This window comes from Phoca vitulina, unplaced genomic scaffold, assembly GCF_004348235.1.
Source record: "Phoca vitulina isolate PV1807 unplaced genomic scaffold, GSC_HSeal_1.0 scaffold30, whole genome shotgun sequence".
Classification (NCBI taxonomy): domain Eukaryota; kingdom Metazoa; phylum Chordata; class Mammalia; order Carnivora; family Phocidae; genus Phoca; species Phoca vitulina.
This window is the reverse complement of record NW_022589733.1, coordinates 12,942,599-12,959,447: the sequence shown is the minus strand read 5'-3', so window position 1 is coordinate 12,959,447 and position 16,849 is coordinate 12,942,599.

The window sequence follows — 16,849 nt, the reverse complement described above, 5'->3', positions numbered from 1 at the left end:
TCCTAACATCACTTCCCACCTAATTCACCACCACTCCCCCATCTAGGCTAACCACGCTACCAGACTAGCCTTTCTAAAATGCCAGTATGATTTGCTCAAACCTTTCACTGGTACCTCACGGAGAAAAATGTGAAAAATTTAGCATGTGTAAAAGACCTTCTGAGACCTAGCCCTACCTCTCCAGCCTCATCCTCCATCTTTTATTAACCTGCTCTATGTTCAAGGTAACAACACTTGAGAAGTTTCTTGGCTCTCTTTTCTTCCTCTGCATACATAACTTTGCATTGGGTAATTCCTCTGCTCTGAATACCTTTTCATTCTTGTTTGCCTGGGGGATTCCTTCTTACCTCTTCAGATTCATGCCATGGATCCAGTTTGACTACTCTGAAGTATTTCCTGATCCTGAACACAGCCATAATCTTCTCTCCCTTTCTTTCATTTGCCTCCATTTGTACCTAACTTTATTGTCTTTATTATTCTATCTACATGGACTTCTATCTCTTATAAGTTGCGTAGCCATAGGGGTGCCTGGATGGCTCAGTCAGTTAAGCATCTGACTCTCAGTTTTGGCTCAGGTCATTATCTCAGGGTTGTGGGATAAAGCCCCACATCAGGCTCCATGCTCAGCGTGGAGTCTGCTTAGGATTTTCCCTCCTTCCCTCTCCCTCTGCACCTCTTCCCATGTGCATGATCTCTCTCTCTCTCTCTAAAATAAATCAATAAAATCTTCACAGGCAAGACACTTAATTTGTCAAAATTCTTTCTTCATCCAAATATGCTACAAAACATGACTTAAGTTGGTTACCTTGTTTAAGGACCAGAGTTCATGTATTAAAGCACCTAGTAAGGTGCCTGTAATGTGGAGTGATCAGTATTAGACAGTTAACTCGGTGAGTGAAAGATTAGCCATACCATTAAAATCTTCTCAGTCTCCCTTGAAACTCATTTTTCCTCCAAAGTGATACAAGCATTTAACTATTCACATTTCCTAAAAGAATCTCCAATTTAGGAAAGATCTGGTTTTAATATTTTGCATACCAGAAAAGAAATATGGCTATCTCCTTGCTATAAGTAATAACACATGTATTAAATATTATTTAATCTATCTTGACCTTTATATATTATTCCACTTTTAAAGGGAAAAGTGATGTCTCTTGTGTAATGTCTGATATCTATAGTGATTAGAACTGTTTTATAACTCATTGTATGTAAGAACTTCATTAATTCATTTATTCATTCATCCCCCTATCCATTCTTTCACTTATATAGTCATCAAAATGCATTCATGTATTTGTGTAGGGCACATATTTTGACTTCAGGAAATGTTAGAAAACACCTAAAATGTCCCCATTCCTAAGCTACAAAATGGGCACTATGACTGAAGGACTAATGCACCTGAACTTCTTATTGCTTATATTAATTATTTAGAAATTAACATTCCTTTTTGACTGTAAATGTGTTGTCTTCCTTACCTAGCTAAAGGTATATGAATATATTTATATCAGATATGTAACAGGCACTATAATATTTTAAATTTAGTATGGGTCCATTTATCAATTAATTAATTAAGAAAAGATTAATTTAGTGACTTGTGCCAGGCATCCAACTGTGTGCCAGGTACTGAAGATTCAGAGTTGAATAATATAGGTCACTTCCCTGGAGTATTTCCCAGGAAGCTTGGGGAGACAAATAGACTGTCATACAATTATTTATTTTAATGCAATGTTGCATGAGAGGGGTATACATGTGTGGTGAGTGTGGAGGTGGGGCAGCGATAAGTTCTTTCTGTAGGAGTTAGGGAATTCAGTCCAGAAGGGAATAGGTTTGGTCTGGATCATGAGATCTGGGTCTTGAATGAGTGAGAGGTTTCCAGAAAGGCCAAGTATTCTAGAAGAGGAGATTTCACACATATGGTTGTGAGTTTAGAAATTTTGTGGGGCATGTGTGGTACTATGAATAAAACATTATTTTTTAATAAAACTGTTAAAATTTCTTTTCTTTTTCTTAAGAGAAAGAGATCATGTCGTGGGAGGGGCAGAGGGAGAGAGAAAGAGAGAATCTTAAGCAGGCTCCACACCCAGCACGGAGCCTGATGCTGGGGGGCTCCATCTCATGACCCTGAGATCATTACCTGAGCTGAAATCCAGAGTCTGATGCTTAACCAAATGAGCCACCCAGGTGCCCCCAAACTGTTAAAACTTCTTGAGGTTAAAAACTCATTGAAATCTTTATGCATCATCTAGTTTGGCATAATAGAGAAAACATGAGCTAGGAATCAGACATTATCTACCTTTAGTAATAGCAACATTTATAAGATCTTCAGAAATTGTCATGACCTATGCTAATCACATTTCCCCCATCTGAGTCTCATTTTTAAAAAGCTGATAAAAAGCTTTATAGAGACACCTAACTTGCTTGGCTTTCATCAGAATTAAACGAGGCAATCTACTGAAACTATTCATAAAGTGCAATGTCAAAATGAGCATTAAATAAATGTCAACCCCCTTCTCCTTTTGCTTACAAGAAATACCAAGTGGAATTCATTGGTATACAACCATTAAAATATATCCCCAAGAATGTTAGGTGAAAACACCTATTTTTCTTCTTCAAATGTATTTCATACCTTTAACAACCCAGATTAAGCTCCCATTCAAGATTTCACATTTGGTTAAGGTCTTGGTGATTTCTGATTAGGAAACTACTAGGTTATCTCTGACTTCAGTGGGCCAATACATCACCAATGATTTTAAGGAAGAGAGTAGCTGTACAAGCAATTTCAGATGCAAATTTCTTCAGTGTTTAACAATATGAACTATGAATTTGGGGCATTTAATAAAGTTACATTTCTGGACACAAATTATAGGGTAGATATCCCCAGTGAAATCTTTTGAATCATCAGTCAGAGAAAAATTAGTTTTATTGTCATCGTTATGTAAAGAGGCAACTTTGCCCTCACACGATCACAGCAGTCTTAGGAGAGGCTGACAGTTGTTTATCTCACAAACACACAGAGCTCACCCTGCCTTTCACCTTTCCACACTTTTTCTGTCAACAGCAGACATTTATTATCTTCAGGAAGAAAGAGATTACCTTACGAATTGCTCTTGCTGTGATTAATGTGAGGAATAATCATTGAAGGGTACAGTTTCACAAAGGAAACAAATGTCTGTCTTTATGGATTATTGAAAATCATGTTTCACCTTCCGTAGGAAAATGAAATGATCAAATACCAGTTTGCAGTATTCAAAGGAAATATAGATACCATTTAGATATAGTCAGTGTTCATCCATAAAGCGGGCAGAGCATTATATGGTATTCATGTATGCATTAAGGCTATTGAATGAGATGCAATTGTGTTATAGAGGACAGAGCTGGAACACAGTCAAGCAAAACTGCTTTGAGTTCTTGATATGTCAGGGCATGAAATGGCATGATAATTTAAAAGAAGCCTTATACTTATAAGGTACTTATACACCAGTTATTTCATTTGACCTTCTTAAGATTCACTCAGATAAAAATGGGAACTTTCCTTTGCTACACATCCATTTACCATCAAGCTCTGCCTGCTATCTCGACCTCCAAAATAATTCCTGGGTCCATGCACTCTGCATTTCCATTAATACCACCACAGTCAAAGGCTCCATCATGGCTCACATGGACTAACACAATAGTCTCCTAACTGGTCTATGTCAGTTTGGATCAATGACATCTATTCTCTCCATGAAAGCCAGAGTAATCCTTCTGGAGTATAAATTATACCACGTCACTTCAGTGTTTAAACTAGTTAGTGGCTTTGCTCTGAACTTCAAATAAAATCTGCATTACTAATTAAATCCTATTAATTTATCTGATTTGGAGTCAAAGGGCATATGCTCTGGCACCTTGTTTGTGGCTCTTGATCCAATGAATGACCCTTTCTCCATCCCCTGGGCCTTCTAAGGGACCTTCAGTATTCCACTAATAGTCTTCATTAGGACTTTTACGTATTCACTAACTATTTCCTTAAGGTTCTTCTAGCTTCTACGCACCATCAGTCCCCCAAACCACATGTTTTAGGCTTTGTGATGGTGGGTGACATTCTACCTCCAGGTACCCAAATTTCTTCCTGTTGTCTGATGCCATGTACCAAGTAACCACAAGATATGGTGGCTTCGAACAGAAACAGGGTTTGATTTGTTAAAGGATCTCTAATTTGGACTAGAGTTGGCAAACATAGCTCATCTCTGCTCCCTTAGATACTGGCTGGGGCAGTTCAAAGGCTGGGGCTATATCATTGGAGGACTTTTGCACTCATGAGTGTTGCTGGTCCAGCAGGATTCAAATGACTGATACTAGAACAGATGGGATTCTCTGGGCACATCCCTCTATCTCTAAGAAAAATCTCCTTTTGATTTCTCCAACATTACAGTGTCAATATAGCTGGATTTCTTTCATGATGCTTCAGGACTGCCAAGGTATATGACTCCAGCCTCAGTCTTTGAGCTGAGAAGATAAATCAGCACCTAAATTTTAGGGTAATTTTCTAGGTAGTAATAGATAGCTAAAACAAGTTGCAATAAAATATAGATCATACAATGCATAATATCTTTGTTAAGACAGCAATACAGGCTCAAAAATGGTTTTAAAACATCCTATATGGTACAGGTAGGCATCTTATTTTAATGAGTCTTTTGCTCTTATGTCGACCCAACCTCCATCCAGAGGCATGTTTTTTTGTCTTTTAGTATTTTATGCAGGTTTATTGCGGTAAAATTGAAATACCATAAGCTTCACATATTTGAAATGTAAAATCTGATCAGTTGTGACATTTGAATATATCCATGAAATGATCACCATAATTGATAACGAAAAATTCCCTCATCTCTCCAGATTCCTCATTATAATCCCTTCCTGCCCCCCTTCTTGCTCTACCCTATATATAGAAAACCAGTGATGTGCTGTCCCTTTATATTAACTTGCATTTTCTGGAGTTTTATGTAAGTGGACTCAGACAGTATGTACTACTTTTTGTTGGTCTTTCACTCAGCATTATTTTAAAATCCACTGATACTGTTCTGCATACCAAAATAGTTTATTTTTATTGCTGAGTAGCATTCCTTTGTAGGGATATGGCACAATTTGTTTATTCATTTGTCTTTTGATGGAGATTTGTGTTACATCTAGTTTTGGCTATTACAAATAGAGCTGCTTTGAACATTTGTACACTGTCTTTATGTGGACATATATTTTTGTTTCTCTTGGGTAAATATCTAGGATTAAAACAGCTAGGTCATACAATAAACAAATATTTAACAGTTTGAGAAACTGCCAAAATGTTTTCCAAAGTAGTTGTGCCATTTTATGTTCCAACCAGCAGTGTATGAGCGTTTTGGCTGTTCTACATCTCATCAATAGCTCATACGGTCCGTCATTTTCATTTTAGTCATTTCAGATAGTGCACGGTGGTTTTAATTTACATTTCTCTAATGGCTAATTATTTTGTGTATAATTTCTTGGGCATTCTATTCACTTATTTTGTTTCTCATATCTGTATATCTATTCAAATATTTTAACCATTTTTAATTGGGTCATTTGTCTTACTGAGTTGTGTAATTTATACATTCCAGATATAACTCTTCTTTTATTTTTTATTTTTTTAAATTATTTTTAACTTGGCTCCACATCCGGTGTGGAGCCCAACATGGGGCTTGAACTCATGACCCTGAGATCAAGACTGGAGCTGAGGTCAAGAGCCAGCTGCCTAACTGACAGAGCCACCCAGGTGCCCCCAGACACAACTCTTTTATAGATCAGTATCTTTCAAATGTCCTTTTTTCCAGTTACCATATCAAAACTGGAGAAAAAGGGGTTCCTGGTGGCTCAGTCCGTTAAGCGTCTGCCTTCGGTTCAGGTCATGATCCCAGGGTCATGGATCCCAGGGGATCGATCCCATGATCCCAGGGATTGAGCCCCACGTCGGGCTCCCTGCTCAGTGCGGAGTCTGCTTCTCCCTCTACCTCTCCCTCCCCCTGCTTCTGCTCTCTCTCTCTCAAATAAATAAATAAACTCTTAAAAAAACTGGAGAAAAAGTAAAAAGCACTTGCTGGTATTTACTAGAATCCTGTGATCAAGTATAGTACTTGCTACTTTATGTATTTTAATCTGTTTCTTACTTCTGATGACAATTAGAACCAGGTAGAGAAAATGTAAAAAAAATACGATGCTCAGTTCCTACTCAGTTCAATTAAGTCAGACTCTCTGGAGATGGGACATAGGCCTAAGTTTGTTTTTTTATGTGTTTGTTTGTATGCGTGTTTATTTTAGTTTTTGTTTTTTAGTTACCCAGGCATTGTTTTAATGTACACTCAGGGCTGAGAACCCTGCCTTACCAAGGTTGCTGGTGGGATGGATGAGATAAGCTTTCTTACTTCTGTTTTACAGATGAGGAAACTGAAATTCAGAGGTGATCAGTAAATTGACAGAGGTAACAGAGATAATGAGAGAAAAGGCTAGGATTCAAGTCAAGGGCTTTTTACAAAGATGTGGCTTTGATTCATTCTCACTGTTCTGGGACAGGAATGAAAGACAGTGCCTCCCAGGACAGTATGAAGAACAGCAGGACCTGTTCAGATGCAGCTAAAGAATGACGGCCGAATTTGGCATGGGGTAGTCACTCAACAAGTATTTGTAAAATCCTGAAAGAATGTGGGAAATGAGAAGACCATGGCAGGCAGCCTCATAAACAGCTTATCCCCACTTTAATGACATCTTTCCCTTGACGAGTTCCAGGCTGATGCCTTTTGTGAGTTTAGCAAAAAGACAGACCTTTCACTGTTGTCTCCTCTAACCTGCCCATCACTTGTTCAGTCTGTGGAACCCCCTGACAGCTAGGGAAGTCCCATTTGTAGGACCGGCTGCATCATTTGTCTCAGAGAGAACCTCACTGTATATTAGATATAATTTTTCATTTGTTTAAAAAGGTAATTTCAGCATACAGACTCACATACCAAGAATGTCCCTCTTCTCTCCATCCACTCAAATCTCACCTGTACTTTCAGACCCATCGCCAAATCCATCTCCTTTTCAAAGCCTTCTCTCTGACCCCTCTTCCAATTCTATTGTAATTACTGTCCCTGCCACTCACACTGTAATCTATCAGGAGCTGCCTGATGATATCTATGCTACTATTTTCTTCCCGGTTATTTTATATTCTGCGTTATTTTTTAACTATCATGATGTATATGTCTTATCCCTCCCTCGATCATTAGATGGACTCTATCCCTGTCGCCTGGCAAGAGCTAGGCCACATATTTATGTGTGAGTAGAAAAGTTATGCATGCAAAAAGGGCTCGTTCCAACAAATATCAGATCACATATATCAGGGACATTTTTAGGGGAAAACCATGGAAAACTGCCCTACGGAATGGGTGATTTTAAAGATTTTTCAAGGGAATTTTAGTTGAATTGGCTTGACAAATGCTGCTTTAGCATAAATTATATCACCATATCTAAGGAAAGAATGGGCCAACAGATGAATAATGAAGTTCCAGAGGCATAAATTGTGTAGTCCAGGTTGCAGACCTGTCTCTATCGTGGAGATTTAGGGTATCGTTCTGCGAGCCTGACACAACCAACATCCGTGCTCTGATGCCAGGCATACCAAAGAGATTTCTGATAATGGTGTCACTTCTCTTGGAGTTGGTCTATAGACATGGAATGTTCATCCAAATAAATTGTTCCTATGATCACACTACCTCATCACCTATTCCTTCTTATGATTTCTAGAAAAGTGCATCATCTATCCTCTGTTTATTGCTCTGGATTTATTCCCCCCTTACTTTCCACAAAGTCCCTTCTTGTTGCCTGACGATGTTCCGCCCTTTGGGAATTCAAGTTGCTCCCTCAGCCTGAAACATATCTCTAAATGATGAGATGACAGAAAATGTCCTTGATTTTGTCTTGAGCAGTGATGTTCTGCTGATCAATACACACAGGACAGGCAGTGACAGAATGAGAATGGAAGAGAGGGCAGGGGAGAATCCCAGGGGCCACTCTGCACCTAGGAAAGACTCAGATGTCCCCCACTAAAAATGAAAAGCCATTGAAGGTCTCTAGGCAAAAATGCATGTTAGAAGTTCTTTGACTTTTTGTGGAGAATGCTTGGTGTGGGTGAAGAATGGAGATAAGAAGTTTGTTATAAAGCTATTGCCACAGTTGGATGAAAAGTAATGATAGGCTGAAGGAAGACAGTGGCAACAGAGGAGAGCTGTCATGGATCCAAGATATATTTACAAAGTGAAACCAGAGGTACTCATAATTGAGAACATTCAGATCAGCTGGGTTGGAGGAGATGCAAAACAGGATAATAAAAGACCCTTGTCTTGAAAAGGTAAATAGTACTATTTGGGTTTTTGTGGGTCCTCACTGAATACAAGCCAAGTGGTTTTTCTTGAATTGGTTTCCTCAAAGTGCCGCAATAACAATTGATGGTACCTCTCTCCTTTTATAATTGTTAAATGAACGAGATGCCTTACACCATGCATCATGTAATCATTCCCACAGATCCTAATGTTAACATCCTTGAGATTTTCTAAGCATTGGTTAAATACTTTAACTGTCTAAAGTAATTGGCTTCAAGAACTTGAACACATCAATATTAATAGAGAAATTAGGCTTTGACGTTCCTTTACAAAAAGAATAATGATAAAAATAAATCCAAGGGGTACAGTGTAATGTGTGCTAACGAGAGAGAGACAGTGATGGTCTGAGCTCTGTGTTCACTCTCCTGTGATGGCTGATTAATGGATGTGCGTGTGCTTCCGATTGAAATGCAGATGCAGGCGTGTCCCAGAAAATGAGACCTATGGTAAAGAATGAGGCCCACATGCTCTAACAGCTTTGGTTTCCTCTAGATCTAAGGATTATCAGGGTCTCCCTCCAGTACTCAGTGACTGGGGAGATCAGAGCCTTTCAATCACACTATAAAATGCACAAGAGAGCTGCAAGCACATGGTTAATTACTCTGACACATAATTATACTGGGTCAACAATCAGAGGCTGACCATAGGATTTTGAAGGAAAGTTGGTGAGAGGCTTAAGAAAGAACAGAATTTCAGAGGTAGAAAAAGCTTAGGTATTATTTTTACTCCTTGCCTCATAAAGAAACTGAGTCTCAGAGAAAATAAGACACTTAAATAAGATCAGACAAATAATTAAATCGTGTTTACCCATGGTTCTGTCATAAATGTCAAAACATTTGCATATCTCTTCGTGAAAAGGGCCTCCTTTTTTTAAAAAATTTTTTATTGTTATGTTAATCCCCATACATTACACCATTAGTTTTAGATGTAGTGTTCCATGATTCATTGTTTGTGCATAACACCCAGTGCTCCATGCAGAACATGCCCTCTTTAATACCCATCACCAGGCTAACCCATCCTCCCAGCCCCCTCCCCTCTAGAACCCTCAGTTTGTTTTTCAGAGTCCATTGTCTCTCATGGTTCGTCTACCCCTCCAATTTCCCCCCCTTCATTCTTCCCCTCCTGCTATCTTCTTCTTTTTTTTTTTTTTCTTAACATACATTGCATTATTTGTTTCAGAGGTACAGATCTGAGATTCAACAGTCTTGCACAATTCACAGCGCTTACCAGAGCACATACCCTCCCCAGTGTCTATCACCCAGTCACCCCATCCCTCCCACCCCACCCCCCACTCCAGCAACCCTCAGTTTGTTTCCTGAGATTAAGAATTCCTCATATCACTGAGGTCATATGATACATGTCTTTCTCTGTTTAACTTATTTCGCTCAGCATAATACCCTCCAGTTCCATCCATGTCGTAGCAAATGGCAAGATCTCATTCCTTTTGATGGCTGCATAATATTCCATTGTATATATATACCACATCTAGGGCCTCCTCTTTTCTCATTGGTTATATGTATACAAGAATGCCTCCTTATAGAAATTAAAACAGAAGACATATTTAAAGTATATATGAAGGGCTAGAATCTCAATAAGTGATTATTGCTCCATTATTCATTTTTTTTATATTGAGGAAGTAATAAGCATTTAAAAATGTCTGCTTCGTAATTTCTTCCAAAACGTCTAGGGAATTATAATGGTCGACCACCTGAAATCCTGTATTCACTCTCCCTCTCATGATTTTACCTACTATGCATGTCTCCACTCCATATAATTTTCTCCTTATCTGTTTTCACTCTCCTTCTTAGACCCATTATGGGGGTCTTACAAGGTGGGAATGGTAAGCTCCTAGTTGGGCTCTTTGTATCCACTCTTGCCCTACTCCAGTATTTTCTCCAAATAGCTCCCAAAATAGTTAAAATGCCATGTCCTCATGACACGACCGCAAAGGTCGTAATCCTCAGTGCCTTCCCAGTGTTTTAGAATATATCCCCAAATCTTGCTGATGTGCCCTTTGACTCATGTCCTGCACTCATCTTGTGTTTTTCTTTGTGATTCATTCATTCTGCTCTTTTTGTCAGTGATCAACTCTATCTTGCTCCTTCCTCCCATTCAGTCTTTGCAACTGCCCTCCCTCTGCCTGAAATAAATGTACTGCTGCCCTCATTCCCTTTTCAATGACCTCCTGAGCTTTCTCCCCGATTTCTCCTGTGTCATTTCCTCAGCGTCCTGTAGCTTAGGCCAGGCCATTTTGTCGTACACTCCCATACAAGTGATGCCTTCCCTTTTCAGTAGTTTTTTCCATTCATCATTACATTGTAATTTACTGCTGGTTTCCCATGTAGACCCTAAACTCCATGAGGGTATGGTATGGACAATGTATTTGATGGGGCTCGCCACAATGCCTGACGTGTATTCGACACCTAACATTCATTTGTTTACCAAATTTTAGATTCAAATCATTTATGCACAAGGGACCTAAGATTCTTCTAGTTTGTACCCTCATTGTAAGGGGAAAAGGATAAAAGTCCAGAGACATAAATGGACTTCTCAGAAAGCCGGGTCTGGGGACTGTATCAAGGCCTCTTCATCTGATGATGCTTCTCTAGTTCTTCTACCTAGTTCAAGTCCTTATGCTTCTTGTGCATTGTGGGTGAGCTATTCATTCCTAAGAAATTCTTATTACTTTGTTTTTTTCTGTGAATATTTAAAGATTACAGAAACAAGCAATGTGGGTGTCCAATAGTTCTTAATATAAAGAGAGGTTCTTGATCATATCTGCCAGCTTTCTATTAAAGTTCCCCAAGTAGAAGCCTGCCAGGGCAAATTTCAAATAAAATATTAAATAATATAGAAATGATTTTACTTTGCAGAGTTTTTTTGTGACTCAGTAGTTACTTTAGATATTACTATCCTGTACTAATTCCTTTATACAGGATTTTAAGTAAGAAAACTGTAAATCACAATACTCCAGGGACAGCTAGGCACATTGGAGGGCAGTTAGGCTTCTTCTATCCTTCAGTTCTTCCTGGCCAGACTCTGACTAATTTCCTTAGCACCTCCACTTATATGTACACGAAGGACTGGAAAGGTTCACATCTTTCCAATCAGAAGTGCTGCATGGATCACTAACTTTGAAAGGGAAGTCAGGTACTCAACCTCTCTGCTCTGTCAGGGGAAGGAAAGCCTTTCAATTCAATCTCGAGTTATCTGGAAACTCTTCTCTGCAGCATGTTAATTGACTGTTTTAAAGGACACTGGTTTAGAAAAAAAAAATAAGAATAAATGTTCTAGCTGCTGACAATCCACACATTATCACCTTAAGCTTAACCTAATTAGATTGAGTCACCAGTCAGAAGTTTTGACCTTCAGAGAGAACATTGTTACTGACTTCAGTCAACCATATATATTTCATACTGAATATGAGATCTCAAAAAAGAAAACCAAATTGTTCATACACAGCATGTGGCCTGCGAATACTTTTGACTCATTGCCCATCTGCACAATGAGAGAATGGGGGAAATGATAGTAGTCTTGGGCGCCTGGGTGGCTCAGTTGGTTAAGCGACTGCCTTTGGCTCAGGTCATGATCCTGGAGTCCCGGGATCGAGTCCCGCATCGGGCTCCCTGCTCAGCAGGGAGTCTGCTTCTCCCTCTGACCCTCCCCCCTCTCATGCTCTCTCTATCTCATTCTCTCTCTCAAATAAATAAATAAAAATCTTTAAAAAAAAAATGATAGTAGTCTTTATAATAGTATATTAATATTAGCGGGCATTTTTTTTGTTTTTAAAAAATGGCATAGTGATTTAACAAACATTATGAGGTCTAGTGAATCAGTAATTTCTCATCTTTAAAAAGATAGAGAGACTTGAGTTATGGAAAGAAGAAAAAAATACATAAACTGAAAGGCTGTAATAGTACAGACAAGTCAAGGAAAAGCATAAAAATGTGTACAAGACACAACCCAAAACAGATAGAGGCATATTAAAGGTTTTTTTGTGTGTGTGTTATTCCTACCTATGGCACGGAGAAAATGGCACCATTTTTCCACAACAGTGGGTACACTGCTGGGCTGTTTAAACAGTCGTTGGGCAAGTCCATAAGATAGTTTCTTGGGGAAGGAGAATTCCAAAAGTTCATGTAGACAGGGTAACTTCTAAAGACCAGGCACAACTGGGAAACAAATTCTTCCCAGGAATACCTGCTGAAGATGAAAGATTCATTCCCAACATGAAGTTGGCCTCGGATCAGCCAACTCTGCTTCCTACAACTGAGCCTCCTTTACATCTACTCTTTCTCTAAGAATTCCATGTTTAGAAAACACTGAGTGAGAAAAAAGAGGAGAATGGCAAACACTGGCATCTACTGAGTAAGATGTCATGTTTTCTGCCAAGTGCAGAGTAGATTAATGTACAGTGCCTTACACATAGCACACAATGAATAGTAAGTATGTTGTTACTGTTATTATAATTATTATATCCTTCAGTGTCATATTTCTCAGAGCATGGCGCTGCTTAGCCCACATTAGAATTACCTAGAATGCTTGTTAGAAATGTAGATTCCTGGGTTCCAATCAAGGTGTTTTAAATCAGAATCTCACTGGGCAAGGCCCAAGAATCCATATTTTGAACAAATAAAATGTTGATTCAAACTAACAACTGAAAAGTACTATTTTATATGCCACTATTTTACACTTTTTGTTTCATTTAATGCTTGCAAAAAAATCTGATTTTACAGGACAGAAAATGGGGGCTCGCTCAGTTCTTGTAAATCCACACAGAGCTGATATTCCAATAAAGTTCCGCTTGACTTCAAACTGTGTCCTTTCAACTATTTGAAGCAGTGAGTTGTGAAAAAAAAAAAGAAAATCCATGCTCATGGGAATTACTGTTCTGGGATGGTCTTTGGTATTGCTTTAGCCCTGCCACAAGGAGAGGAGGAAAGAAATTAACAACATGGAGACTGCCCACTGAAGACACTAATTTAGTGCTCATCAAGGAAGAAAATAATAGCTGGCTCTCTCAATCTCCCACATTTATATGGTAAGCCTTACTTCAAAGTCACCCTGGAAAATTACATGACATTTTTATCACAGTAATTTTCAGACTGGGTCATTATCTTTAACCAAACATTTGTGCCACACTTTGAACAGACACATATATCAGGCAGGCAGTAGACTGTTCTAGCAAATTCAAGGGGAGATTTTTGCACAGTCTTTTTGGGGTTGTCAATCAAGAGATGATGGTGTTAAGGGAATGAAGGAAAGAAATGTCAGAGGAGAAAGTGTAACCAACTGACAAGCCCAGTTATCAACCCGAAGCACTAAGACTGGGGACTGGGGTTTCAGCTAAATGGGCTGTCCCTCCTCATATAAATGGCTAGTGCTTAAGAGATAATTCTAAAATGTCTATCCCAAACTGGAATCCCAGGCCTCTTATGTGTTAGTGGTATGACCTTGGGCAATCCACTGACCCTCGTGGGATACCAGTTGCTTAAGATACAGCTAAGCTTAGCTTTGTGCTGTGTATAAATTCTGCTAGCTGGATTTTTATTTTTATCATTATTGGATAATTTGTTGATCTACTACCTAGTAGATGTCAAATGTTTGGTCTGGATCTTTGGCCTTGACCTCCACCTAGCCCTATAAATATCAATCAGGTCTTTTTAGGCTAGACTGACACCCAGGATCTGCTTATAAATCCAGTCTATATTGTCACATTCATCAGAAGAGTTCAAAGCAAAAACAAAATTTAAAAGATAAAAAAAAACCAAAAAACTGTATTCAGAGCTAGAATTCCTAAGTTCTAAACTCGCTTTTATTCCTTATTCTCTGTGTGACTCTAGGCTGGTTGTATACCTTCTCTGAGGCTCAGTTTTCTCAATATAAAAGAGAGCTAGTAATATTTAATTACCAGAGTTTTTGTGCAATAACAGGATACCAAAAAATCATTGCCTTGCCAAGCATAAAGCCTGAAATAGAACATCTGCTCAGATTGTCACCTGAATATATATCTGGCAGTTCTACTTTTTAAAAAAAATAATAATAATCCATAGTTACTCTCTAGAAGCAAAGGCATTTTAGTTTTATTAACTCAGGTGCAAACAAACCTTTTCATGCCAGCCTGGTCTCTCCTAGAAGAGGTTCACAGATATAGTGGCTTCATCCCTCCTCAACTCTTTCCTCCTCTCCCGTGGCTATTGCTGCAACAACCTACTGCAGAGTGTTGACACTGTACAAATGATATGAAGGTAGTAATTTATGGTGCACTGGGCACAATTTATTTTTAGGTGTCCAATGAAACAAGGTGTCAACAGTTTATCAATATCAAACAAAAGGATATAGATCAAGCTTTTAGAAAATACAGCTGTGTATTCTTAAGGTGGACTTAGGTAATATGAAGAGTTTAAGGGGTGCAGAGCAAGACCACCCCCACCCCAGTTGAATGGCAGAAGCCTAGAGAAGTTCTGTGACTCTACACTGGGCTCCAGTATTTCATACACAGCACTTTTTTTTTTTTTTTTCAGCAAGCATTTATTGACATCTACTTGGATCTGATCATAAGACCTGGTACTGGAGGTTGGGATGACAGAGGGGCACATGAAAGGAACCCCAAACATCAAGTAAGTCATATATTAGTAAAGCACAGAGACCTCTCAGCTGATCACTGATTGGAGTCCTGCACAGAGGAATGTATGAGGTCAAGAAGATGAGAAGGAAGAGGGACAGATGTCCACTAGGTCCTGTTCTCAGTGCAATGGTGGACACATCAGTTCCATCAGTCAAGCTTGCTGCTGTCATGGGGTTTATAACTGGGAGTGAGGTCTGGTATCAAACAAAGAAGTACACAGTTAAATGGCAAGATTTCGAATCACTTAAAGTATGTAAAGAAAACATACATGGGTTGGAAAGATTAAAAACTTTATATAGGGTGGTCACGGAAGGCTTTGTTGAGAAAATGGGAGATTGTGAGAAGGTGTCCATAAGAAGCTTTTATTTAATTTACAGGCAGATTTAAAAATGTCATTGTCTTTCCTCACTTATTGTGGTAAACAGAAGAATGGACATGTCTTTTTTTTTTTTTTTTCCTTTCTTCAAAGAAAAAGGCTGTAATAAGCAGTTCTGGGTCAAGGTAGTTAGGTATAAGAATAAGGAAGTCCAGTTTAATTAAAATGTCCACCTACACTCAACATTTTATTTCATCGAGATTTATTAAAACAGATAATTTGTCATTAATCAAAAGTCAATTGATTTCCCAAAAAATATTTATCGAGACTTAACAACTCAGTTATGTGTGTTATGTGGTTGTTAAGGTCTCAATAAATCTGTTTTTCCAAATCAATGCGAATTTAATTAAAATGCAAAAAAAAAAAAAAAAAAACCCAAACCTTATCTGGTTTGCTTCAAATCCTTATTTTAAACAACTAATAGGATGTTATTAAGAGCCTGATTTAGTGACTATAGGGCAGGGAGAATTTAGTGACTATTAAAGCAGCCAGTGAGTACCAGAGCAGCCGGAGGGGAGTTGGGGAGAGAGAAACAGCAAAATGTTTGCTGAGGTGACTGTCAGACAGCAGTGGGGTGTAAGCTGAAATACACAAAGTTTTGACAGACCCTAAAATTCAATTAGTCAGGACACAGACATCCTAGTACATACAGGGCATATGAAAGGTAGATCACATTGACCTCATTCAAATCCTTTATTACTGTCCCAATAACCACAGAGACCGTACTGATTTGAATAGCACTCTTCTCCCTCAAATTCCTGGAAATGTACCTGGAACCTATAAATGTGACTTTATTTGGAAATACGGTCTTTGTAGATGTAACCAAGTTAAAATGAAGTCATGCTGGATGAGGGCAGGTCCTCATCCAATGACTAGTGTCCTTATAAGAAGAAGGACATGTGGACATGGATATACAGGGGAAAAGGCCATGTGAAGATGGAGGCAGACAACAGCTTGGTACATCTACAAGCCAAGGAAGGCCAAGGATTGCTGGCAGCCAAGAGAAGCCAGGAAGAGGAAACAAAAGGATTCTCCCCTAGACAGCATGCCCTGCCAACACCTGAATTTCAGACTTAGCCTCCAGAGCTGTGAGAGACTAAATTTCTATTCTTTCAAGCCACCTAGCCTAGTGTGTAGTAATTTGTAATAGCAGACCCAGGAAACTAATAAAGGGGTAAACAGAACTCCTGGAATAGAGCTAGCCTTTATTATGCATCTGCAATTGCAGTCATATAAAGAGTACTCAAGAAATGTGAGCCCATGGGCTCCTCTCTGTAGATCACCTAGAAGACCTTTCCTATCAAATCTTTATCTCTACTTGGTGAATGTTTACCTTTCAAAACCAGTTCATTTTCCACCTACTCCATGAAGGATTCCCTATAGATTCATCCAGAAGGGATCTCTCCCTGTGAACTCCTGATTCACACTGATTATTTTTTTTTCTTT